We start from the raw sequence: 27,241 nt of genomic DNA, 5'->3' as shown, positions 1-27,241 counted from the left end.
GTATCTTGTTTGTACAGTATTTGGTAATGAATCAGAATAATGCATTACCAAACTGATTTTTCATATGTATGAGGATACACAGGATGGAGATGGTGGATTGTCTGCTGTCTCTGATTAATCTGCTAGCCCAATAGCTTGACAATAATCAACATTCTGTTAATTATAAAAAGAGTGATTACATGTACAGTATTTCCGTTTGTATTTATAATTAGTGAAGAATAAATGCTTCCTTTAAGAATTTGGTAATGAAAATTGAGGAGTTTGGTAATGTGGCCGAGTTCAGATCTGGCAACCCTGTTCCCAGTTACTGCCTAACCTTCATTCAGGGAAGACTTCCATCGTAATCGATGCCTCACGTGCTCGTTTATTGTAAATTAACAGTGAATAAACCGCAGTACCTCGCCACTAGACCACATGGGAATTTACATTGTTCTGCAGTGTTATGAAATTAGAATTTAGAGTGCCAAGGATTAACTGTGGAGTGAGTGTGGAGTGCAAAGTGTCAGTTGAAACTGGCGGTTGAAACTTATGTGGTTCAGTTAAGAAGAATGTGAAGTGTTAAACAATTATAACTCACAGTGCAAAGAATTAAATGTAGCACAACACTGGATTACTGTATGTGCTTCAAGAGCATTTTCACAACTACCAGAGCCTTAGAGAGTTAGAGGAGGCGGCCACAGACGTTCTGTAAGTACAGCACAGTACCCTACACTGCTGGGCCTAATTATTTTCCATACTCACTTCTAATTCCTCATTCTCTGGTTCCTTTTCATTTATTTCATGCTTTATCTCCATTATTGGTTTGAGTAGGGTCTTAAATAGGTTTAAATAAGTGCTATGCATGACTGGTAGGGAGTTATTTAGGTGGCTTTCAAAGTTAGGCTGGGTTAGGGTCCATAAGTACCAGTCCAGCAGTCAGAGGCCCACTTTCTGGACGGGACCACTTTCCGGTCATGACTTTGGGTCTGTTACATTGGATAGTGGAGGGATTACTGTATTTGCAAATCCATCCATCCATCCATCATCCAATCCTACATTGCCCCATGAGGAGCATAGGAGCCCGGGGCTAGGAAGTTGGTCCCGACATTTAACCTGCGCCATCCCGGCGACGTGAATTAACACGGCAACATTGCAAGGTCCCTAATTTGCACAATTTTCAATTTTCGCGAGTGATTTCGCAAGTGATTTTTGGCACGTATACACGGGACACCTTCCTCTATTCCTCTACAAGATGCCAAGCAGGAACAATGCCTTACACCGCATAACCTCTCCCCCCCCCCCTGCACACCATTGTCTCGGCAATTCACCTGTTACCAGTGACCTGGCCAATAAAGATATTCAGGGCCAGAGTGATTCCCCAGTCGATGACAATGTGGAGGACAAAGTTTACATAGCATTAAAGGAAGAAACAGTCAGAAATGATGATCAGGTAATGTGGGAAAAAAAAGGTCACATAGCATTAGAGGAAGAAACAGTCAGAAATGATGATCAGGTAATGTGGGAAAAAAAAGGTCATGAATGGTGATGAGTTAGTGAGTGAAACAATGCTTATAATGCCTATATTACTGTTTGAAAACCAATATACTCTTGTTTTTCATTCATTCATTGCCAGACGCCATGTATCCCAAATGGGGTGACCAACGGCTTAGAGTTAATTGTTTTACAGGGAGGGGCACTAATCCTCCACCAACCCCACTTGACACGTAGGGATGCCAACAGCATCTGGTGTTCCCAGGTGGTCACCCATCCAAGTACTAACCAGACCCAACGTTGCTTAACTTCGCTGATCGGACGGGAAGCGGTGTACTCAACGTGGTATGGCCTACATATAAATTCGTACCAAGTAAATAAATACTGTTTATGAGTGGATAAAATAGTTACCCTCCCATAGAACTCGTTTTCTTTGGTGCCGGCCTGTTAGAAAACCCAGTCAGGTAAGGAAGTACTCGTACCTAACTCCGGTATTTTAAACCTCAGGTGAGCGATTTCTCATTGAATTTTTGATGTTTCTTACCAAAAGTGGATGTTTGAGCCAAAAAAAAAAAACGGTCCAAAAACGTCGGGATGGGGCTGGTTAAGATGAGAGTGACCAGCCTCACTCATCCCTGAGTGGTATTACATGAGCAATCAACTCCAACCATCCCTTGGATATAAACCTTCACCGGCTCAATCCGATTGGAGCGCAATAATTACCCACTAAACCACCAGGCGCCAAAATTTGGTTATATGGTTACCACCCAGCATAGAAAATGGTTTCCTGGTTTACAGGAAACTGTTTGGCTTGTCACTCAGTGTAGAGTCACCCTCAGGCTGAAGGAAGAGGAAAGCATGAAGGAAAGAAAGACAGAAGAGGGAGTGTAAGGTCACCCGTAGGCTGAAGGATAAGGAAAGAATGAAGGAAAGAAAGACAAGAGAATGGAAGGAAAGAAGGATGGAGGGAGAAGGGCAGACACCCAATAGCAGCACTACATCGAGTGAGTGGATGGTGAGCGCCCCCACCTACCACAAATACAAATACAAATACAAATATGTATTAGCCCTCATCCCTGGTCAAAATGTAGTTAAGTTGAATTTCGTGGGGACTTTCTCAAGGCTTGTCTGACATTATTCATTTTTCCCATAAGATCAGTTGTTTGTCACGTACAGATTTAGGCCAGTACAGTAGTACTGTCTGACAAAAATACCCTACTGGATGCGAGGGTACTGTATACAGTACTCTCTCTCTCTCTCTCTCTCTCTCTATATACACACACACACACACACGAGATGCTACCCAAAAGTTCCAGTAATTTGAATATCATAGGAAAATAAGTTACCTTACCTCCTAGTTCTCACTGTCACGTTTGAAGTAATCCCCTTGGGCATGTATACAGTGGTCCCAGATTTTTTGCACGAGTTCATGCATCCCTGGAAGGCTTCAGGCATGATGGTCTTGAGCGCCTCCTGCAATTCTCTCTGGATCTCCTCAATTGAGTCAAATCAATGCCCTTTCAGTCATAATTTCAGCTTGGGAAACAGGAAAATGTCACAGGGGGCAAGGTCAGGGGAATAGGGTGGGTGGGGAATGTCTACCGTGTTAGTGGAAGCCAGGAACTGCCGGACAATAGTTGATGTGTGGGTGGGGGTATTGTCATGATGCAGGACCCAGTCCTTGTTCTTCCATTGTTCTGGATGTTTGCAGCAGATATTCTCCCTCAGACACTGTAAACCTTCACAGTAAAACTTTCCACTGACAGATTGACTGGGTGGAACAAAATCCTTGTGAACAAGGAATAAGAATGTGGTTGCTCACCTTAACCCAAGAGGACAACAGGTTTGATGGACTTAAGAAGGGGATACGAGGCAGGGTGAGGCACCTAGCTAGCACCTCCTGCACCACTCGACACACCACCTTCCTCACCACTCTCGTCGCCAGCACTTTCGACAATTTCACTAGCTAGTGCACTCAATTCGTTCATAAACCCTTCAAAGTCTATTTCTGAGACATCAGACCTCGCATCATCCTCTTGATCCTCCCCAGGAAATGGCTCTTCTGATGTTGAAGGGAGTGATTCCTCACTTTATTGAGGCTGCAGGTAATGGATGATGAAGGTTTGCTTCCTTCTGTTAACCTCCTGCTTGTGCCTGTCTGTGTAGTAGCAGAAGGCTCAGTCCAGTGAAGTCATCACTTCCTCCACTTACAACTGATAGTGTTCGATGTCCTTGAATTTTTCCTTGAATTTATCTAGGGCACACAGTACCCGGCTGATCTCTATCATTGACAAGTCTCCACTCTCCATCACTGGTGCTGAGTGGAGCGTAGGCAAACGTTTGCGTGTCTTGGGGTGGTATTGTCGTGTGCTTGGGGTAACCCAGGATTTGGGCCACTCTTTGCTGCCGTCTCACCTATTATGAGTTCAATTCGTGTACAGGTAACTCGCACGGAACACGTGGGTTTCGTTCCTACCGTGCCGTGTTAGGTGCGAAATCGCGTATATTTAAACTACTCCGTATTTTGCTCCCTAGACCCCCCAAATATGTTGTTTTGCTGTTATCTGTCACTGGTAATCACTAGAAAGCACTTTAAGTGGTTAGAAGGTTTATTTAATGTTATAACTCACAAATACAGTACTCCAGAGCAAAACTTCAACACACAAATACTGTACGTAAACAGAAGGAAACATTCCGACGCCGATCATAGGTAATCTTATAAATCAGGTTAACCGGTACCAGTGCTTTAACTTACAAGTACAGTCACTCATAAAAGTAACGACCCCCCCGGCCAAGACACCTTTCAACCAATATGATATCGGTCCTGGTAACACTGTAAATGACGTCAGGTGTGGGGGTATGAAGCTGCGTTTGGGGGAAGTTCATTCAAAGATCATTCTAAGTGTGTCGAGCCCATCCATTTAACCCTTGAGGCCGGGTGTTTCATTTGCATCATGTGCGGCATTAATGCATAAATGTTCGGGTATGGGATTGTGTTATCTCCTGAAAGTTCTTTGTTCTTGTAGCATAAAGTTAATTTTGTGTGAAGGGCAACATAACAAGTCAGATATAAAGTATGTTTGACTCGAAATGTGGATTGAAGCAGTGTTTCGTGCAGATTAACTCCGCCCTTCTCTCAAACACCCCTTCTCATCCCCCCATATGGCTGATGTCAAATACACTGTTACCAACACTGAATACCCCGAGTTATATTGCCTCTAAGGCAGGGGGGGTCTTTTCTTTTATGAGTGACTGTACATACCAGAACAGTACATATTTAACTTAGAAATGCAGTACTGTGATATCGAATGATTTCAGTACATAATCTGTTAGGAATGGCTGGAAAAAAAAAAAATGTTATGAATACATTTTCACCTTTTTGATATATGTTTATGGTAGTTTCGAGTTATTTTTTACGCTATCGTTGGGCCCCTGCTTGGAAAAGGGAGCGAAAGAGTTGAATTTTCAGTCCTAAATGAGAAAACTGCATGTCCTCCAAGGCTAGACTCTGCCACGGGAGAATAAAGTGGACGGTCAGTCCGATTAGCAATAAGGAAGTTGTGTCACAACTTCCAGCTCCCACACCGCGAGAATGGCTAAAAATAGAATTGTAATGCAGTTTCAGAACTAACAATAAGTCTAATTATTACGAATAGAGATACAAAGCAGAAATAAATACGTTTACAGACGGGGAAAACGTACTTCTTCCGTCATAACATGTTCATCTTTCTCTATCATTTTACGTTCATCTTTATCATTTTACCTCGTTATTTTCGCATTATATATTGCTGTCTCGTAAACAGGGTGGTTGATTGTGTTTTGCAAGGGAGGAAAAAGGTTGTATTTTCTGTCTGGGTCGAGATAATGGGTGTAACTATGTGTGGTTAGGCATGGCCACGAGCGAAAAAATCGTACATCCACTCACCACGATAGCAGGGGGTGAACTGACAGATGATACATGAGAGGGTGAAGTCAAGGTCAGTCTCATGTCCCAGATTTTTGTTCACTTCCCGAAAGTTTTCACAGTTTTCTACAAGTTGCATTGCATCAAATGATCCAAACCATTACAGCAAACCTGAGCAAATAGGTAAAGATACCAAGACAAAAATTTATTTTTCTTTTATTATAAGTCTTTAACGAACAAACAAAAAAGGCAATATTCCGACGCCGATCATGGGTAATCATATAAATCAGGTTAACTGGTTACAAGGCTTTATTTAATGCTTTAATTGCTTACAAGTACATACCAGAACAGTAAATATTTAACTTACAAATACAGTACTGTAGAAAAGCAGTACAGTAAGAGTTTAACGAACAAACAAAAAAGGCAATATTCCGACGCCGATCATGGGTAATCATATAATTCGGGTTAACTGGTTACAAGGCTTTATTTAATGATTTAACTTTATTTAAGTGCTTACAAGTACAGTACATACGAGAACAGTAAATATTTAACTTATAAATACTGTACAGTACTGTGGAAAAAACGAACAAATAAAAAAGGCAATATTATGACGCCTATCAGGTAAACTGGTTATAAGACTTTATTTCTTGCTTTAATGTTATTTAATAGTACTTTAAGTTGCACATAAACTTACCAGAACAGTACATTACTGTAAATATTTAACTTACAAATACTGTGCTACTGTACTCGGGAATGTCTCACTCACTGAATAATTTCCCGCCTAGATCGTCACGTAATCAAAACAAACCGCGCGCTGCGGTGACGTTTGAGGATTTGATCTTTCAAAGGCCTCTCCTGCGTTAATTTGTAGTTTTCATAATGGTTTTTTAATCTTACTTTGTCTTATATGTATCCCAGCCCTTACCCTGTATAATTGCGAGCGCGTTCCGTGAGATCGTGTTCCGTGCAAGTTACCTGTACTATTAAAATATGCACTAAAATTCGATAAAAAATATGTCCTCACGTACTATGCAGTTCGCGTACTTTGCATACCTACTGTACATGTATACAGTAATCCCTCCACTTTCTGATGTAATAGAGCCAAAAGCATGTCCGGAAAGTGGTTCCGTCCGGAAAGTGGGCCCCAGCCTCCTGGACTTGTACTTATGGACCCTAACCTACCCTGACTCAGAAAAACACCTATACAATTCCCTACTGGACATGCATAGCACCTATTTAAGACCCAAATCACACCAATAAGGGACATAAAAGACTGAAATAAATGCAAAAGAACCAGAGAATGAGATTTTAGAGGTGAGTTTATACAATATTAAACATTCTGGGTACTTACAACAAGTCCCTGGCTCCTGGATTGGTTTCAACCGCCAGTTTGCACTCCACAGTTAATCCTTTGCACTCTAAATTCTAATTTCTTAACACTGCACAACACTGTAAATTCCAGTGTGGTCTAGTGGCGAAGTATTGCAGTTTATTCACAGCAAAAACGAGCACATGGCTTCCATTACGATAAACATCTGCTTTCGATCGGAGTTAGGCTGTGACTGTTGATGATGGGGTAACAGAGTTGCCAGATCGTAACGGCCACATTACCAAATTCCTCAGTTTTCATTACCAAATTTAACTTTCCATTACCAAATTCGTAAAGCTAGCATTTATTCATCATTAATTATATATACAAGTGGAGATTCATGTAATCACTCTTCTTATAATTAACAGCATCTTGATTATTTTCACGCTATGTAGGGTAGCAGATTAATCAGAGAGAGCAAACAATCCACCAATTCCATGCTGTGTATCCTCACACGTGAAAAATCCATTTGGTATTGCATTATTCTGATTTATTACCAAACAAATTTTTCATTACCAAATTGGCCCACTGGTAATGAAAAATATCAAATGGCAACCCAGACAGGGGAGGGGGGAGGAAGGAAGGGGTGAAAGGTCCACGGTGTAACAGCTGTTTGGCGCCGCGTGGCAATTTCAAATTACGGGTGGGGAAAAAATTGGATTTTGGGGGGATTTTTTTCTTTTTTTTTGGCCATTTTTGGGTTCCTAAGGTCCAGGCCCACAATGTCCGGTAAGTGAAGTGTCCGGAAAGTGGGCGTCTGGAAAGTACAGGGATTACTGTATATATGTATATATATATATATATATATATACATACAGTATCCATCTATCTATCTATCTATCTATCTGTCTATCTATCTCATCTCATCTCATCTCATCTCATCATCTGGTTTGAGTGTCCACAGCAGGACTGGCCTACCCCTACCAAAGTGGGGATGATACAGCCAGTGTATCTCTACCAAGTGGCTTAGGCTGTCTACTAGAGATTGTATGTTGGGTGAGAAGTGCTTGTAAGTGTAATTGTTGTGTTGGAGTGGCTTTGGATGTCTGTGTAGTCTGTGAACTGAGTATAGTTGGCCTGCACAAGCTGACTGGGTGCAGGCATACTTTGTAGTATGCGACACTGGTTTAACCACAGCACCCCTTGTGTCCGCCAATGCAGATCATGGCCAGAAGAATGCCCCCAAAGTTTATTACCCTGGCGGGGCGCTAACCCTCATTCTTCAGTGTATGAAAACACACACTTTGCCACTGTACCACAGAGGCTACATATACTGTATATATATATATATATATATATATATATATATATATATATATATATATACACACTTAACCCTCGGCTATCACTCCCAATTGGTCCCGCTATGGCTGCGTTATAGCCGAAACCGTGATAGCCAAATTGAAGAACTTATGGTAATAATTCTAATTGGTGCCATGACTTCATATTTACCCCAAATATACCTTTTTTGTACCACATATAAATATACAGTATAAGTCTAAAAATGAGCATGTTTTACGTTGTGATCACGATTCTTATAAATACCCCTCACAGTTGATTCATTGATGTTATATTTCTTCCCCACACTTCGCTTGGTCTCACCATTGTCTATAAGTTTCGCATTTCCAGTTTATCTGCATAACTTAGGTTCTTCATCTTTATTTCCCTGCCAGGTGCTGCAGCATTACGTTGGGTGATGGTAGGGGGACAGGGAGGGGGTACGTTGGCCATGGTCATATCATAAAAAGGTTATTGTTCTCGCTGTCACTGTTCACGGTCTGAGGGCGCGCACTTGAATAGTTTGGCGGGCAGGAGACTCGGTCGGGCGGCCAATCAGCACTCGGCTGGCGCTGACGTAACAAGACCAATCACAGAGTGAAGCTTTTGTTGACTGGATGGAGCACTGGAGCCTGGCCATTTTGAAATTTTCGAACATTTGCGGTGTGCGATAGCAGGCATTTAGTTCATGATAAAGGTATTTGGGTAGTCTTTTATATAGGCGTGATAGCGAGATACGCTATAGTGGAACCCGTTATAGCCGAGGGTTGAGTTTTCGTTTCGTTTTCGTTTTTAAAGGCTCCAACATGCTTGCATGTGTCGGCTTTGGTCACCTAAAGGCGGCTCTCCACTCTGCACGATCCATTGCAGCCTCCGTGTTCAGTCCCTTAACCCTAAGGTCACACTTAATGACCTCGTCCCACGTCTTTCTCGGTCTGCCCCTCATAACCCCACCCCCAATATTAACACTTCTCACCTTCCTCACCCAGTTATCATCCCCCATCCTCTCCACATGTCCAAACCACCTCAATCTACCTCTCCTCATCACAACACCAATACACTCCAGTCCCATCCTACCTCTCAACTCTTCCATTGTAAACCCAGCCCCTCCAGGCCTTGGACGCAGGGACGCACTGCACATCCATCTTATCATTGTCAGATCTGTACGTCTGAGCCGGCGAATATCTTCCTCCTTCACTGCCCAGGTCTCACTGCCATACAGCATTACACTCCTAACACATGCTGCATACAAAGACCCCTTAGCACGTAGGGAGAGCCCTCTCAGTGTCAGGAGAGGCAAGAGCTCCCTGAACTTCTTCCAGCCACTTCTCATCCTAGCCACAGAGCTAGCTCCAGCCCCACCTCCAGCACACAACATGTCTCCCAAATAACAAAACTCTTCCACACACTCAAGAGATTCACCAGCAAGTTCAATCCTTTCATGTCTGACAATCTCCACCTGCTCACCCCGGCACGCCGCACACATAAAATCAGCATTGTCTCGCAGGCTACCTCTGATACCACTACATCTCTTATGCACCCATTTATCACACATACCACACAAGATGGAATTACTTCCCACGCCCTTGTGGCAAACTGCACATGGCCACTCTCCCTCGTCTTTGACAGTACCGCCACCAACCCTAGATATCATCACTTTTGTTTTATCTGCATTTACCCTTAAACCCTTTTGCCCCATACCATCTCTCCACTTCCTAAACCTTTCCTCCGCCTCCCTTTCATTCTCTGCAATCAACACCAAATCATCAGCATACAACAACTCCCACGGGAGTCCGTTTCTAAAGTCACGTGAACGGGCTTCAAGTACCATGATAAACAACATGGGACTCAAGACTGACCCCTGATGCACACCAACATTCACGGAAAACTCATCACTCAAATCTCCATTCACTCTCACCTGGGTGTGAGCACCCACGTACATGGCCATAACCACCCTAACTAGCCACTCCTCCAAGCCAAGCTTTCTCATTGCCCACTTCACCACCTCTCTAGGGACTCTGTCAAAGGCCTTTTCCAAATCAACAAAAACAAAATAAAGATCACTTCTCCTACCAATATATTTTTCCTGAAGCTGTCGAACAATGAATATGGCATCAGCGGTCCCCCTACCTGGCATAAACCCAAACTGCATCTCATCAATATTCACTCTTTCTCTAATCATACCTTCTAAAACTCTCTCCATTACCTTCATTATCTGATCTAAAAGCTTTATACCTCTATAATTTCCTCTTTCCAGGGCATCACCCTTCCCTTTATACACATTTACAATTACACTCTTCAGCCAGTCATCTGGGACAACACACTCATAAATAATCCTATTTATCAGGTCAGTGACTAAACTCACCCGTATATCGCCTGAAGCCTTCAACATTTCGGCAGTCAACCCCAACACACCTGCTGCCTTCCCCACCCTCATCCTGCCTATTGCCTCACTCACAGTAGCAGCATCAATCAAAGGCCAAGGGCCAGACACTGGATCTGCTGGCTCCAAACCTTCCCTGTCCCAGTCAAACTCCTCATTCAACAACCGGTTATAATGCTCTCTCCATGCATCTTTAATATCCTCACTGTTCACTACTACCCTTCCTTCATCATTCTTCACACACTGGGCACCTATGATATCCCGATTATCCCTGTTCACCTGACCTGCCACCCTAAATATATTTTTCCTTTCCCCATGATTTAGGTTATCAAGTAATTGTCTCTGTGACTCAGACTTTGCCCTGTATACCTCTCTTCTAGCCCTACGCTTGGCAGCCAAATATTCCTCTTTGCTACCACCCTTCTCCCATTCCTGGAAAAGCCTTCTTTTCTCCTTAATTGCAGCTTCTACACCCTCATCCCACCACCAAGTTACTTTATGTCTTGGTGGTCCTCTTGTCCAGCCGCATGTTACATCAGTAACTCTCAAGAGATTGTTCTTGAGGGCTCTGTACTGTTCATTAACGCCTCTGTCTACAGTTCCCTGTTCAGCCACCACTCTCCTCAACTCACTATAGAAGGCATCCCTTACTACTTGGTTTTTCAGCTTCCATATTTTCCTCCTAGGTACATAAGTCCTCTTTTTCATCACTTGTTCTTTAAGCACCATATCGCAAATCAATAGTTTGTGCTGCTGCACACACTCCTCACTTCCTATAACTTTAACATCCCTAACTAACCTCCTATCGGCCCTCCTAACCAGAAAATAATCTATCTGACTGCTATTTCCCCCAGACTCATATGTAATTAACGTACTGTCTCTTTTCCTAAAATATGTATTGCACACAATCATGTCCGTTGCCTCCCCAAACTCGAGTATCCTTTCCCCTTCTGCATTCCTTATACCATAGACACATCCCCCATGCACTTCTTCATAACCTTGTGCTGCTTCACCTACATGACCATTTAAGTCCCCTCCCAAAATCACTATCTCATCATCCTGCATACCACCCACTACACGTATTAAATCATCCCAAAATCTATCTTTCTCTGATTCATCCAATCCTGCCTGTGGAGCATATGCTGATATAATCGCAGCTATCTTTCTTCCCAACAGAATTTTCACTACTAATATCCTATCGCTTACTCTCAAAACATTCATAACATATTCCACCCATTTCTCCGCAACCATCACACCAACACCTCCATATCCGTCTGTCCCCCCCTGCCAAAACAACTTATAGCAACAGTCTTCCCAACAATCTTTCTGGCTGATCCACCCCTGTACCGGACTTCCTGCAAACACGCCACATCCACCCACCTCCTACTGAATGCCTCAACGACTTCCCCTGCTCTTCCCCTCAAACTTCCCACATTCCATGAACCCACCCTCATCCCCATGGGTGATTTACTGTCCTCAGGCTTGCTTTGAAACTTATTTTGTTTTGTCATCTTCATTATTAATAAATGGGGACAGACACAGCACAGGTCCCACTCACTGCACAATCCCAGGTCCAGGCAATGGATCTGGGACCCCTAGCCCACCAACTTACCAGTGGCTGTGGTAGTGGCCTCGGGGCATCCTGCCAGGACAACTGCAGGGACACCCTCCAAGCGCGTCTTGGCACTGCAACTATCCCGCCATTATACACCCACTGATAGGGCAGCCTCCTGGGGCGCTGCTCCCAGGTTCTGGCCCCTCTCTATTGGGCGGAAGCGGCAGCCTGGGAACCGCAATGCCCTGTACCCTCTAGCACAGGCCTGAGCCCCATCTCGCCCTGGACCCACGATCTATGCTGGCGGAACCCCCGCCACGCCTCCCCCCAGAAGTCCGCCACTATGTAGCGGGGGCAAAGTTTTCTGGCCGCATGCCCTTGCTGGTGCCAACCCCTGTAACGTAGTGGGATACATTGTGTAAAATGTAAAGTGCATGTGGTGTAGTGCATAGATAGGTAGAGGAAATGTTTGGGAGAGTATGCTGGTCTACTCTCCATGTTACTGTCACACTGAAAAGGTCAGCAAAGGGGGATGGTTAGATAGCTAGTGAAACAGGAGCTCCAGCTTTCCCTATCACCAGCATTCCCATTCCCCTTGGGAGTACTACCCTGTTTACAGACATATATGTCTGTGTGTGTGTGTGTGTGTGTGTGTGTGTGTGTGTGTGTGTATTTACCTAATTGTATGTACTTAATTGTGATGTACAGGAAATGAGCTATGCTTGTGGGGTTCCATCTCTGTTTCTCAGTAAGTCAGATTTAGCTTTAAACTCGTTTATGTTTTTAGACTGGACGATCTCTTTGCCCAGGCTATTCCACAGGTTTATACATCTGTAAGGAAAACTATATTTCTTGATATCCTTCAAGCAGCTTGGCTTCTTCAGTTTCATTCCGTGTCCTCTTGTTACTCTCTTATCCCATAAAAACAGATCATTTTTGTCAGTTTTATCTACTCCCACCATGGTCCTGAACGCTGCAATCATGTCGCTTCTCTTTCTCCTTTCCTTTAAGGAAGGCATATCCGGCTTTTCCAGCCTCTCTCTGTAGGACAGATCTGCCAGACTGAGGACCATTTTGGTTCCTGTTCTTTGTATTCTCTCAACCTTGTTTATATCTTTTTGTGTGGGGACCACACTACTGCTGCATAGTCTAACCTGGGGCGAATCATGGCCACTATCAATTTTTTCATTATTTCCTCATCCATATAATGAAAAGCTACTCCTATATTAGTCAGAAGTTTATATGTCTCTCTAACTGTCTTGTTAATGTGTTTTTCGGGTGACAAACTGTCCTGGACCAGCATTCCTAAATCTTTCTCTTCTCTCGCTTTTGTGATTGGTTCATTACTCATCAGATAATTCAGTGATGACCTCTTGGTACTTTTACCCATTTCCAATATTGTACATTTCTTTGCATTGAATTTCATTTCCCACATCCGGCTCCAATCATGTATCCTATCCAGATCCTCCTGCAGCATTTTACAATCCTCCTCAGCCTCTACCTTCCGTAAGATCTTTGCATCATCAGCAAACAGACTTGCATAACTGTTCACTCCATCTACCATATCATTTACGTAAATCAGGAACATTACTGGCACCAACACCGAGCCCTGTGGGACTCCACTTGTTACTTCCCTCCATCCAGACATCCTATCCTGTATTACTGTCGTCATTTGTCTGTTTCTCAAAAAGTCTCTCATCCATTCCAGGAGGTTTCCCTTCAGTCCTCCTATATGCTCTAGGTTCCACATTAGTCTCTTACGGGGTACCCTGTCAAAGGCCTTCTCCAAGTCTACATACACACAATCCACCCAACCATCTCTCTCCTGTAGCACATCAATTGCTCTTGAGTAAAAACTCAACAGGTTGGAAACACATGACCTTCCACTTCTGAATCCAAACTGACTATTAGCCAAAATATTCATCTCTTCCAGATATTTTATCCATCTATCTTTCAGAATTCTCTCGCACAATTTTGCGACCATGCTGGTTAGGGACACTGGTCTATAATTCAGAGGTTCTTCCCTGTTTCCTTCCTTATAAATTGGTACCACATTTGCCCTCTTCCATTCTTGTGGCACTTTCCCCTCAAACAGAGAACACACAATTAAGCTGCGAATCTTATCCGCCAGTTGTTTTCTGCATTCCTTCAGTACCCAATTAGAGATTCCATCTGGTCCTGGGGCTTTCCTTACATCTTGAGTTTCCAGTAATTTATACACTTCCTGTATTTCCAGTTTTATATCTTTTATCACTACATTTCTAGTCACTCCCTCCCCATCCACAAACTCCTTTTCATTAGTGAAAATTGATTGGAAACATTTGTTCATTATTTCTGCTTGCATTGATGCATCTTTATAGACCTCTCCTTGTACTTTCAGTTTGGTGATTCCTTCCTTTTCTTTCAGTTTGCCATTGACAGATCTATAAAACAGTTTGGGTTCACCCTTACATTTGTCTTGTTATGCCATTTTCAAAATTCCATTCTTCCTCTCTACTTATTCTTGTGTATTCATTTCTAGTTCTTTTATATTCTTCTTTTGTTCTGTTGTTACCTCTCTTCCTCCAATCATTCCACGCCATGTCATTCTCTCTTTTTTTGCTATCATACACCTTCTATTAAACCACTCCTTTTTCCTGTTTTCTTGCCCCTTTACTCGTGGCACAAATTTTTCCACTCCCGAATTATAGAGGCCTAGAAAAATATCCCATTTCCTCTGTATCTCTCTCTTGTTTCTCTGAATTTTTTCCAATCTGCATTTTCGAAAAATTTTCTCAGTCCTGTAAAGTTTGCTTTCCCAAAGTTGTATCTTCCCTGCCTATAAAGCTTGTCTCTTGGCTTCACGTTTCCTGTTATCATCTGGAACTCAGTGACCACATGATCACTCTTTCCAATAGGACACATATTTCAAGGATTCTGTTACATCGTGTTCTTTGGTAAACAGTAAATCTAGTCTTACTGGTGTGTCCTCACCTCGGAACCGTGTCTCTTCTTTGACCCGTTGCATCATCACATTGTTCATTGTTATATTTAATAACATAGTGCCCCACGAATCTTCGCTGCCTCCTGAGTCCCATTCCTCCCAGTTCACCTCTTTACAATTGAAGTGGCCCATTAAAATTATATTGTTGTTTTTCTCAGTCATTTTCTGTAAATAACTAGCCATGTCTGACAACATTTCCTTGTATTCATCATCACTCTATGCTCTTGTCTTAGGGGGAACATACACGACTGCCATATCTCTCATGCTATTCTCTCCAGTTTCTGATTTCATATTTATCACTTTGATCCTGCCTTCTCCCATTTCCACAGTGTCTACATTTATGTTGTTCTTCACTGCTATCATCACTCCTCCTCCCATTTTTTCTTTTCTGTCTCTTCTCCACAGTTTGTATTTACCATCACCCATATGAACATCAGTATCTTAACTTGGTCTTTACAAAGCTCATAACATCAGGTTCATGTACCCTCAAAAAATCGTTGATTTCTAGCCTTGCTGATATTAAACCATCAACATTAGTATATGCCACCTTCAAATTATTTTTGATGTTTTTTATACCCTCTTTTCTCCTCTCCGTCGGTACCACTTCGTTAATTTCTGATCGATGACTCTCCAATAAAACAGTCTTCTCTTCCTTCGTTCTCTGTTCGTTTTTTACCTTTGCTTCCCTTACTAACTCCTTTATTTTAGCTCTTTCTTCCTCATTTGCATCTCTCCCTATCCAGACATTTTTTAACCCTTCCTTGTCTGATAATTTCCATGTTCTACTGATAATCTTGTTTACTGTTGCCTGGGACTTAAACTTTATCTTCAGTGGCCCTGCCCCTCCTTCCTTATACTTTCCTAACCTAAACACCTCTTCAATCTCTTCTTGAGCTTCGTGTTTTCCTCCATGACAGGTGGTGGCGACTATCATCCACTCACTTGATGTATTGCTGCCTACTTGTTCCTTCACCTTTATCATTCTTTTTCTGTCTCTGTCCTCCTCTCTTCCTATTTCTCCCATCTTTCCCATAACTTCTTATTGATTGTCTTTCCTTTTCAGGTGGCTTTACATTGAGTGACAAGCCAAATGGTTTCCTGTAAGCCAAGAAACCATTAACAATGCTGGGTGGTAACCATATAACCAAACCACATGTGCTCCCTACGTGTCAGCAAATGGCTTGGTGGAGGGTTAGTGCCCCTCCCCGTAAAACAAATAGAGTCAAATGGCCACCCCTTACGGGATTATGGCCTCTGGCAATAGATAGATAGACTGCTGATATTATTTCTTTAACCTTACTCAGTTCTTCTCTTTCTCTTTCTGGTCTTATTGTCATACGTTTTTCTTTAACTCCTGAAATTATTAAAATTTTTTTTTATTTGCTACATCCCGAACTAAAGATTCTCTACTTCTGAGTACCCTAACCGCTTCCCTCTCCACCGTTTCCTTGCTTTATTGCTCTATAATATTTTTCAGACTTACATTTCCTTCTTCCTGAATTTTCTTCCATGCCTTATGTAGCTCCTTCATTTCTTTATTGTGCTCGTCTTGTATTCATGATTTGGATTCATACTCTTCTAGTTTGCTTTTCATCCTGTGTCTTTCATCTTTCAACCTCTTATTCTCCCTCTTAAGCTGTTTTATTTCATTAGAGGCAGATTCATTGCTCCCTTTTAATTCTGTAACTTCTCTTTCCTGTTCATCACTGTGTGGAAACTTTTTCCAGTTTATTCCTTAGAATTTTGATCTCGTTTTCCTGCTCTATGGTCCGTTTTTGTAACTCTCTAATTACTGCCCATACCTTTTTTATCTCCTGGACATTCCTCTCCGCTGTTTTCTCTACTCCTGCTACTCTTGTTTGGTTCGACTTAACCCCTTCTTTACCGACCCCTCTCCCCAATGTAAACACTACGTTTACACCCATACCGACCTGATAGCTCCCCCTCTTGTAGTGTGAGAGGTAGTGTATATTTTTTGCCACATCCAAACTATTCACTCTTTGTGATTTGTTTGTGTACTGATGATCACATAAACCCAACATGATGTTGGTAATAGAAAAAAATATAAAATAAATCATTAATAATCCTTCTAACATCCGAACGCCCAATATCCGAACATCCCCACTAACCGGACATAATCGTCCCAGGATCCAATATTCCCAAAATGGTCCGAAAACTGCAAAAAAAAAAAAAAAAAAAAAAAAAGGGGGGGGGGGGGGATCCCGCCCGTAATTTGAACTTGGGGCGCGGGACAGTTTTGTTGTGGTGCGTCATTCCTCAGACATCCGCCTGAGCGCCCCTGCATCCTCCCCACTTTCCGCCTGTCTCTTGTCGCAAGTGCACGCTCGTCGTCATGGCTGCCTACGTTCTCGCTTTTGTGGTGGTGCCTTACCTGCCGCAGGCACTCCTGCTGCTCTCATGCCTATCCTTCGTGTCTGTGACGATGGCCCCGACGCCTGAGAAGAGGAAGAGAGTGGTGCTGACTCTGGAGAAGAAACGGGAGATATTGGAGAAAGTAGATGCGGGGTAGGGGGGTTTCAAGAATACTCCGCCAGTATCCCTGCTTGTCGTACGAGGCGACTAAAAGGGTTGGTGGTGGGTTAGTGCCCCACCCCATAAAAAGAACTAACTAAAAAAGTGAATAAAGTGCCTCAACCCGGACGGACCATACGTTGACGACTAAGGAACGGACAAAGGACATTCTTAGAGTGGGAACGTGGAATGTGAGAGGAGTGAATGATGAAGTGAAAGAGAGAGTGATTGTTCAGGTGCTTGAGGATGCATAAGTGGATATATGTGGATTGACTGAAACTAAATGGAAAGGTGAAAGGGTGAGAGAATGGGAATATGGTTTAGGTATATGTGCGGGAGTCAATGAGAATGAGAGGGCAAGAGAGGGAGTATGTCTGATGATAAGCAAGAAGTGGAAGGAGAATATAAGAGAGTATGGAACAGTGGGTGCAAGGATTGTATAGGTGAGGATGAAAGTAGGTATACAAGCGTGGGCGATTGTATGTGTGTATGCCCCAACATAGGATCGAGTGGCAAGAGTGAAAGATGAGTTTTGGGCGAGAGTAGAAGCATGTATGGACAAGTTTGAGAGGAGCAAGAGAGTGCTGTTGATTGGAGACATGAATGGCAAAGTTGGGAATGTACAAGTGGATGGAGTGCTTGGTCAGTGGGGTGTGCCAGCTGAAGTAGATGGGAATGGTAGTGCTTTGGTGGACATCTGTGCTTGTAAGGGGTTGGCAATAGCCAACACCTACTTTCGTCATAAGATGATCCACTAGTATACATGGAGAGTAATGAGGAGGATGGATGGTGAACTTGTTGAACGAAAGGCAGTGATAGACTACGTGTGTGTGGATGAACGAATGAGAAGACAAGTGTTGGATGCAAGAGTGTGGAGAGAGTGGGGGAATGGAGTCTCTGACCATCACTTAGTGATGGCCAAGGTAGAGCTGCAAAGAAAGTGGTTGAGGAGACGAAGGGGAAGATAGGAGGAAGCAGCTCCTGTGAAAAGAGCGGAGAAATTACAAGATATTGAGAAAATGACAGAGTATAAGAGCATAGTGGAAGAAAGATTGGGAAGGTTTGAGCTAGGGCAGATGGAAGGGGTGGAAGACGTATGTAAGATATTCACGGAAGAGATAGGCGCAGCGTGTGAGGCGGTTTGTGGAGTGAGGAGGAGATGCAAGAGTGTGCAAGGGACAGCATGGTGGAATGATGATGTGAAACGAGCTGTGAAACAAAAGAAGAAGGCATATAGTGAATGGTTAGCGAGTAGAGGTAGGGGAGAAGATGAGAGAGAGAAGAGAGAGATATGTGAGCAGGAGAAGGGAGGTTAAGAGTCTGGTGAAGGAGAGTAAGAAGAAAGTGGATGAAGAGTTTGGGGGGAATCTGAGTGTGAAATGGAGGGAGAGTAAGAAATTGTTTTGGAAGGAGGTAAAGAAAGTAAGGCAGTGAAAGGGGAAATAGTAGGGGAGTGAAAGATAGGAATAATAGATTGTTGGTGGAGAAGAGAGAGAAATTGAGGAGATGAAAAGAACACTTTGAGGATTTGCTGAATGTAGAGAGTGAGAGCAGTGCGAGTATAAGTGGTTGGGGAATGGCTGGGAGAAGAAGAGATGAGAAGAGGGAGGAAGAGATCAGTAGAGCGGAAGTAGTGGAAGCAATGAAGAAGATTAAGTTGGGAAAGGCCCCAGGAATTGATGGAGTATGTGGTGAAATGCTGAGGTATGAGGGTGAGATTGTTGTGGAGTGGATATGGAAGTTGTGTAGATTGGCTTGGGAAGAGGGAAGGGTTCCAGAGGACTGGAAATCAGGTATAATTGTTCCTTTATACAAAGGAAAAGGGGAGAGAGAAGTATGTGGTAACCATAGGGGTATTTGCCTTCTTAGTGTGACTGTTTAAATATATGGTAGAATACTCACTGATAGGGTTAGGCATATGACAGAGGAGCTAGTTGGAGAAGAACAAGGGGGATTTAGGAAGGGAAAAGGGTGTGTAGATCAGATATTTGTTCTAAGTTGTTTAGTGGAGAAGTATCTTGAGAAGGGAAGGAAAGTGTATGCTGCCTTCATGGACATGGAGAAAGCTTATGACAGAATAGATAGGCAAGGTATGTGGAAGGTATTAAGAATATATGGAGTGGAGGGGAAATTGTTGAGTGCTGTGAAGAGTATGTACGTGGGAGCTAGGGCTACGATGCGAGTGGATTGTGAGCTGAGTGAGTTCTTTGATCTCAATGTGGGACTGAAACAGGGTTGTGTGATATCTCCATGGCTGTTTAATATATACATGGATGGGGTTGTAAAGGAGGTGCAAGGTAGGGCAGTGGATGTGGGGGTGGCTCTAATGAATGAGGGTGAGATTTGGAAGATTCCGGTGATGCTGTTTGCTGATGATATAGTATTGTTGAGTGAAGATGAATGGGAGTTGCAAAGATTGGTGAATGAATTTGGGACAGTGTGTAGGAGGAGGAAGCTGAAAGTTAATGTAAACAAAAGTAAAGTTATGGTGTTTGAGAGGAATGAAGTCACAGAGTGTGCAGTGAGGTTGGATGGTGAGGATATGGAGAATGTGAGTGCATTCAAGTACTTGGGTAGTGTGATGAGTAAGGATGGAACTTTGGGGGATGAAGTGCGTGAAAGGGTACAGCGGGGAAGGAAGGTTGTTGGTACACTGAAAGCAGTGATGAGAAATAGGGAGGTGAGTATAGAAGTTAAGAAGTCACTGCATGATAGTATTGTGATCCCTACCCTAACGTATGGAAGCGAGGTGTGGACCTTGCAAGAGGGGAACAAGTCAAGAGTGAGAGCAGTGGAAATGAGTTACTTGAGAGGAGCATGTGGAGTGATGTGGAGGGAGAGGTTGACGAATGAAGAAGTGAAGGAATGTTGTGGGGTGGATGTGGATGTGGTTGAGAAGATTAGGAGAAATACACTGAGGTGGTTTGGACATGTGAAGAGAATGGAGAATGAAAGACTGACTAAGAGGGTGTATGTAGGTGAGGTGGAGGGAGGGAGAGGGAGGGGTAGACCGAGGATGAGGTGGAGGGATGGAGTAGAGAGGTATATGAGGGAGGGGTAGACCAAGGATGAGGTGGAGGGATGGAGTAGAGAGGTATATGAGGGAGGGAGGGGTGAGTTGGGGGGAGGGTAGTCAAATGGTGGGTGACAGAGCGACTTGGAGGCGTTTTGTCTGCGGCCACCCTTTGTGGGATTAGGGCGTCAGGCTATAGATAGATAGATAGATGCGGGGTTGTCTTCTTCCCGCATCCTCCGCGAGTTCAACCTGGCCCGATCTACTTTGTTTGATATTAAGAGATCCCGAGACAAACTCATGCAGTACACGGCTGACTTCTCGTCGAGAAGCAAGCGCAACGTGGAGAGAAAGGTGATGTTTACTCCCAAGTTTGCTGAAGTTGACCGCTCCACGTTGATTTGGTATCGACAGCAACGTGCTGCTGGTGTGATGGTACGTGGTACAGAGCCGAAGCCTGCTGCTGAGAAGTTCGCCAGGCTTCATGACGCCCTAGACTTCAAGGCATCCGAGGGTTGGCTCTTCGCGTTTAAGTTACGGCATGGCCTTACCAACCGTAAAGCTCATGGCGAAGCTTTGGACGCTAACGAGGATGGAGTTCATGAGTTTCGGCACAAGGTGAAGGGCTTGATCGACAGGGAGGGCCTCACTCTTGGTCAAGTCTACATTGCTGACGAAACTGGTTTATTCTATCGTTCTTTGCCAACAAACACTCTAGCCGAGGAGACAGAGAAGCGTGTACCTGGCCGCAAGCTCTCCAAGCAAAGGATATCTGCTTTGTGTTGTGCCAGTGCTAATGGCATGCACTGGCTTAAGCCCGTTATTGTTGGCCGTGCAAAGCAGCCTCGGTGTCTTCGTGGGGTGATGGATGTCCTTCCTGTCGTCTGGTACCATTCTTTGAAGGCATGGTTTACAGCCCAGATCTTCAAAGACTGGTTCCACTGCCATTTCGTCAAGGACGTCATTCATTACCAGACGGAAACACTGGGAATCCCACGCAACCAGGTAAAGGCCCTCCTTCTCCTCGACAATGCACCTGCCCACCTGTGCGACAAGGACTTGGTGGCTGAGAATGGTCAGATTAGGTGCATGTTTCTGCCACCTAATACGACTGCTCTCATCCAACCAATGGACCAAGGAATGATCGTGGCAATGAAGAGGCTGTACCGAAGGAAGTTCCTGAACGAGGTGATGGTTGTTCTCGAGGACGAGTGCAGGGAGGGACGGGACACACAAGGCCAGCGGACTTTGGAAAACCTTAGCCGCTACAACATCAAGTCTGCAATCTACAACTGGGCAAGTGCATGGAAGGAAATCCCTGTCAAGACTCTAGAAAATGGTCGGTCTCGTCTACTTCTCGGAACGGATGTGGAGTACGATTTCCTAGGTTTTGACGTGGATGACTTCCATGCACTTCTACGTACGCATGGCAACGATGTTGATGTGGATGATGTGCGTGAGTGGTTGGATGACGACAAGGGCGATCCTGGGTATCAGACCTTGTCTGATATCGAGATCGCATCTTCAGTTGCAGGTGTCAGTACCCAGCTTGAAGATTCCGACGAGGACGGCAACGATGATGCAGACTCCTCTCAGCATGACACAACTCCAGCCATCCCCAAGCTGAGCGCACTCCAGGAACACCTAGAGTTCGTTCTGGACTACCTGGAACACCCGGACTGCGACAGGGAGATGGGGCCCTTGGGTCTTGTGGAGGGAGTGCATGCTTTCAGGCAGCGCATCATCGATCGTCTGAATTGTCGTTCCTTGTGTCCGTGAACGATTGACAGTTTTTTCAGGGCCGTGACCCCCTCATTGCCCAGCCCTGGCTCCATTCCGTTGCCTCCCCAAGACAGGCCCTCATGCTCCGAGCCACAGCCCAGCACATCAGCCACGGTGGAGTCACCGCTTGACGTGAGTTTGCGTCTGTCTTTAGAGTCGTCTGCAGTGGGTATGCCATCACCACGACCCAGCGACGCACACTTAGGTCACCTGCCAGTGATACTCTCGGACTCTGATAGTGAATAGACCCCAAGAACTTCTCCACCAGACCACACGGGAATTTACAGTGTTGTGCAGTGAAAAAACAGTGCATTGTGTTAAGGATTTACAGTTGTGAGTGAAAAGACAATTTTTGAACTAAATTTAACGTAAATAGACTTGTGTGTTTTTGCTTTAGAAAATGGTTATAAGAGTGGAAAGAGTTAAAGTGCAGAGTGCAACACTTATTAATTTACAATGGAGCATAAGTTAGACAAGAGTGCACACTGTGAAGAGAATGGACTTCTGAGTGCGAATGACTAAGTTCAGCGCAAGACTTCATGAACAGTGTACTGCAAGTGCTTCAGGAAATCCTTCTTACTGTCAGAGTCCGAGAAGAGGCGGTTATTCATCGAGATGTCCATGGACTTGCTGTAAGTAGGCAGAATGTTTCATACTGTACTCTACTGTATTTTCCATACCATACTTACCTCAAACACCTCATTTCACTCTTTTATGTCCCTTATTGGTGTGAATATGCTGTGCGTTAGGTGCTATGCATGTGCAGTAGGAAGGTGTTTTTCTGAGTTAGGCTAGGTTAGGGTCCATAACTACCAGTCCAGGAGCCAGGGACTTGTAAGTACCCAGAATGTTGCATATTGTATGAACCTACCTCAAAAACCTCATTTTATGCTTCTTTTGCATTTATTTCAGTCTTTTATGTGCCTTATTTTCTGATTTGGGTCTTAAATAGGTGCTATGCATGTCCAGAGGGAGTTGTACAGGTGTTTTTCTGAGTTAGGGTCCATAAGTACAAGTCCAGAAGCTGGGGCCCAATATCCGGACAGGACCACTGTCAGTGGGGTTGGTGGAGGATTAGTGCCCCTCCCTGTAAAACAATTAACTCTGAGCCATTGGCCACCCCGTCTGGGATACATGGTGTCTGGCAATGAATGAATGAATGAATGAACCACTATCCGGACCTGCCTATGGCTCTATTACATCGGATATTGGAGGGATTACTGTATAAGTTTACATATGCTAAAGTACTACCCAGGTAACTACTGCACAAACTGGCTTGAAAAAAATGTCATGTACAGATGGATGGCTTATTTATTTATCTTGTAAGCTGAGCATGAAGTGTGTGGACACACGTGACGGTGATGGCGACCTTGACCCATTTGTTGTCAAGAGTGTGGCGTCACTAAGCTCGCTACTAATTTCCTCCTCCTCCTCGCTCACATCAACCTCGCTATCATTTTCAGGATCACAGTCATCTACTGACACATCAGACACTGCTGGATCATCATCTGATACATCTAAATAAGTATCCTCATGAGGAATAAACTATCAGAGTCCGCCAGAGATGCCCTGAGAGAAAAATATCCTGCACACCCTCTCTCGTGGTCAAGTGGGTGGTAACTGGCTCTCTCAGGCAGGCCAGGGGGTGTAAATTTTTCCGTATGTCAGCAGAAAATATATTACGATAAAGGTAGTAGAAATTATAAATAAAATAATAGTTGGTCTAAAAGAGGTTACATCACAGATGAGTGAGCAAGCCATTGGTGCAACCGCAACTCAGTCATGACGTATCTTATGATGTCAGAATTTTCATCAGAACTTCGTCACAGTTTTTGTTGTCAAAACACAGAGCTGTTGCTTTCACGAAGTCCTCAGAAACAGCCTTACTGGACTACCCTGAGACCCATAAGCTGCCATTCAATAGAGGATGTACCAGTGTACCACGGTTGCAGTTCCGGTGTCTCACAGGTGTTTACAAGTGACGTATGGGGGCACATCAAAACACATTTCTGGTAAAGAAGGGTACTTCCATTTCCCACATCCTCTTCAGAGAAACCCTCACTCTCACTCTCACCAATTGTAAACAAAGCACCATCCTTTTCCGCCGTGATTCAACCATATGGAGACTTTCTATTTCCACTATATCTTGTTCTTTTTATGACCGAAACCATCCCCCCCCCCGTAAGCTCGCCCCAGACACGCTTGCAATTATACGCGATTAGTGCTGGGATATGTATAAGACAACGTAAGATTAAAGAACCATTACCAAAACTATAAATTTGTGCGAGAGGCCTTTGAAAGGCCAATTCTCGAACCTCTGCGCAGCATGCATGGTTTATTTTGATCACGTGATCATGTGATTCGCTGTACTGCTTTTCCACAGTACTGTATTTGTAAGTTAAATATTTACATTACTGTTCTGTTAAGTTTATGTACAAGTTAAAGTACTGTTAAATAACGTTAAAGCAAGAAAAAAAGTCTTATAACCAGTTTACCTGATAGGTGTCAGAATATTGCCTTTTTTATTCATTCATCATTAATTATCCAATTCTACTTTGCCCCATAAGGAGCGTATGAGCCCGGGGCTAGGCAAGTTGGTCCTGACATTTAAGATGATAGTGACCAACCTCACTCATCCCTGAGTGGCATTATGTGACCATTAAACCCCAACCATCCCTTGGATATAAGCCTTCACCGGCTCAATCCAATTGGAGCGCTGTAATTACCCACTAAACCACCATGCACCGTAATTTGGTTATGTGGTTACCACCCAGCGTAGTAAATGGTTTCCTGGTGTACAGGAAACCATTTGGCCTGTCACGTAGTGTAGAGTCACCCACAGGCAGAAGGAAGAGGAAAGAATGAAGGAAAGAAAGACAGAAGAGGGAGTATTTGTTCATTAAATATTTGCTGCACTGATTTTCCACAGTACTGTATTTGTAAGTTAAATATTTACTGTTCTGGTATGTAAGTTAAAGCACTTAAATATAGTTAAAGCCTTAAATAAAGCCTTGTAACTAGTTAACCTGGTTTATATGATTACCCATGATCGGCGGGTTCCAAGACAAGTTTCCGTCAAGTCATTTCCCCGTCAGACAATTCCCCGTCAAAACATGGACGATTCCCCGTCAGGACAATTCGCACCCTGAACGATTCCCCGTCATTCTATTAATGTACTTATTTCACCTTTGAATTATATTCTAACGTCACCCACAGCTGTCTTCATTAACCCCTAAAACGCGGATCGTCGCTTTTGCGACGGTCGGCTCAAAGGACAAGACGGCGGGTCGTCGCGTTTGCGATTTGAGTTAATTTTGAATAACCGCGGGCAAGCAGGCTCAAGCCGGTATTGTCTCTCAGTCCCGCCACCCGTGAGCTACTTTTAGCACACTTGACCTTTGTACTACTGACCTCGGTTGTTGCCAAGTCTCATTTTTTTTACCCACGGACGCACCGATGCGCGGCCCTCCCTCGTCGTGCGATATGGCAACGCGCGGATGGCTGATACGTGTCAATCTGCGCCGTCATCTCGCAAGCACTTTTTGCTATTGGGAAACGCTTGTTTCCCCAGTTGTCACACTGTCATTTTTTCGCGCGGTTTGCCCCAGATTAGCGTCAGTCCACGCAAATCTGCCACGGTGACACCATGTCAGGCTCTAGCTCTTCTAGTTCCGTGCCTTCTAGCCCTCCAAAAAAGGGTTTTGTTACCTCTACGCCCTTCAAAACTTTACAAGTGACTACCAAGGGGCTAAGTGACTCGGCCATAGCATTTGAACTGTTGAAAGCCTCTATGGACTACGGCAGTGACGTGGGTGTTTTGTCTAGCCTGGCTGAATCAGAGACACAATCGAGTGCTGATTCAGCCCCGGAAGTGATGATTTCTGTGCCCGAGGAAACTGTGACTGTGCCCAGCACCTCTACAGGGAAGGCCCCGGTGAAAATGGGGCTCGAATATGGAAAGGGAGAGAAAAGGAAGAGGAGCGGAGACAGCAGTGCACCGGCATTGTCCACTACGCCACGTCACACCACCGCAAGCCCGCCACGTTCTCCCAGCCCTCTTCTCGTCCTCCTCGTCTGCTGTCCTGTCTCCTGAGTCATCGGAGTCTCCATCACCACCGAGAAAGGGAAGTAGACGAGCAATGTTAGGTATGAGAGGTTATCGTAGGCCTAGTGTTCGTGTGAGTAAAGTTAAGTCCCCTAGGCTAACTCCCACTAGGCAACTCAGGAGTCACGCCACCGCGGGTGACCCTTGACCCAAGCGATAATCTCCTCCAACCACCACCACCACCACCACAACACCAACACGGCCTGGGATAACCTCTCCCTTACCTACTATTGCCCAGCCTGCCTCACCCACTCCCACACGACCTGCCTCACCCCCCCCCCCCCCAAGCACCTCCCAGCCTAGGCAGGGAACTTTAGATGCTTTTGTGTGGTCAGAGGGATCAGATTTTGTGCCTGAAGATCTGCCCTTTGACGAAAGTGAGTGTGGACTTCAGGCTGACTTCCCTGTGGACGACGATGGTGAATGTGTTGACTACCTGTTGGCCTTCCTTGACGACGAGGTTATGGAGCACATCTGTACCGAGACCAACAGGTACGAGGGGCAATGTGCGCCAATTCGCGAAGAAGGTGGTGAGGCTGCGACGCCATCCACGTCGCGGATGGCATCATGGGTGCCTTTGACGATCCGCGAGCTTTTTGTATTTATTGCCTTGATGTTGCTTATGCCGCACAACTGGAAGCATAAGTTGGAAGAGTACTGGGGTTCCGACGAGCTGTGCCCAACACCAATATTCAATAAATACATGAGCCGCGATCGTTTTAGGCAGCTGATGACTTATCTTCACTTCGCGAATAATGATGAGCCTTCCCAAACTGACCCATTATGGAAAGTGAGGGGGAATCCTGAACATGATCAAAGATAAGTTTACGAGGTTCTTGCGCCTTTCAAGAAAGTCGTGATTGACGA

General features: G+C 44.3%; 1 protein-coding gene and 1 non-coding gene across 2 annotated transcripts in view; one reads left to right on the top strand and one right to left on the bottom strand.

The window, feature by feature from the left end:
- Nucleotides 1–27,241, top strand: part of LOC145401299 (calcium-independent phospholipase A2-gamma-like) — a 252,781-nt gene that overhangs the window by 112,641 nt on the left and 112,899 nt on the right. The gene's annotated exons all lie outside the window — the stretch shown is intronic.
- LOC145401450 (5S ribosomal RNA) lies at nucleotides 1,711–1,829 on the bottom strand. Its single transcript, XR_013897600.1, has one exon. It is a non-coding gene; the product is annotated as a 5S ribosomal RNA (ribosomal RNA).

This window comes from Coenobita brevimanus, chromosome 55 (genome assembly GCF_032717465.1).
Source record: "Coenobita brevimanus isolate Jiangsu-jjx chromosome 55, ASM3271746v2, whole genome shotgun sequence".
Taxonomy (NCBI): domain Eukaryota; kingdom Metazoa; phylum Arthropoda; class Malacostraca; order Decapoda; family Coenobitidae; genus Coenobita; species Coenobita brevimanus.
Note: the sequence above shows the minus strand (reverse complement) of the source record. Positions and strands in the feature narration are given on the sequence as shown.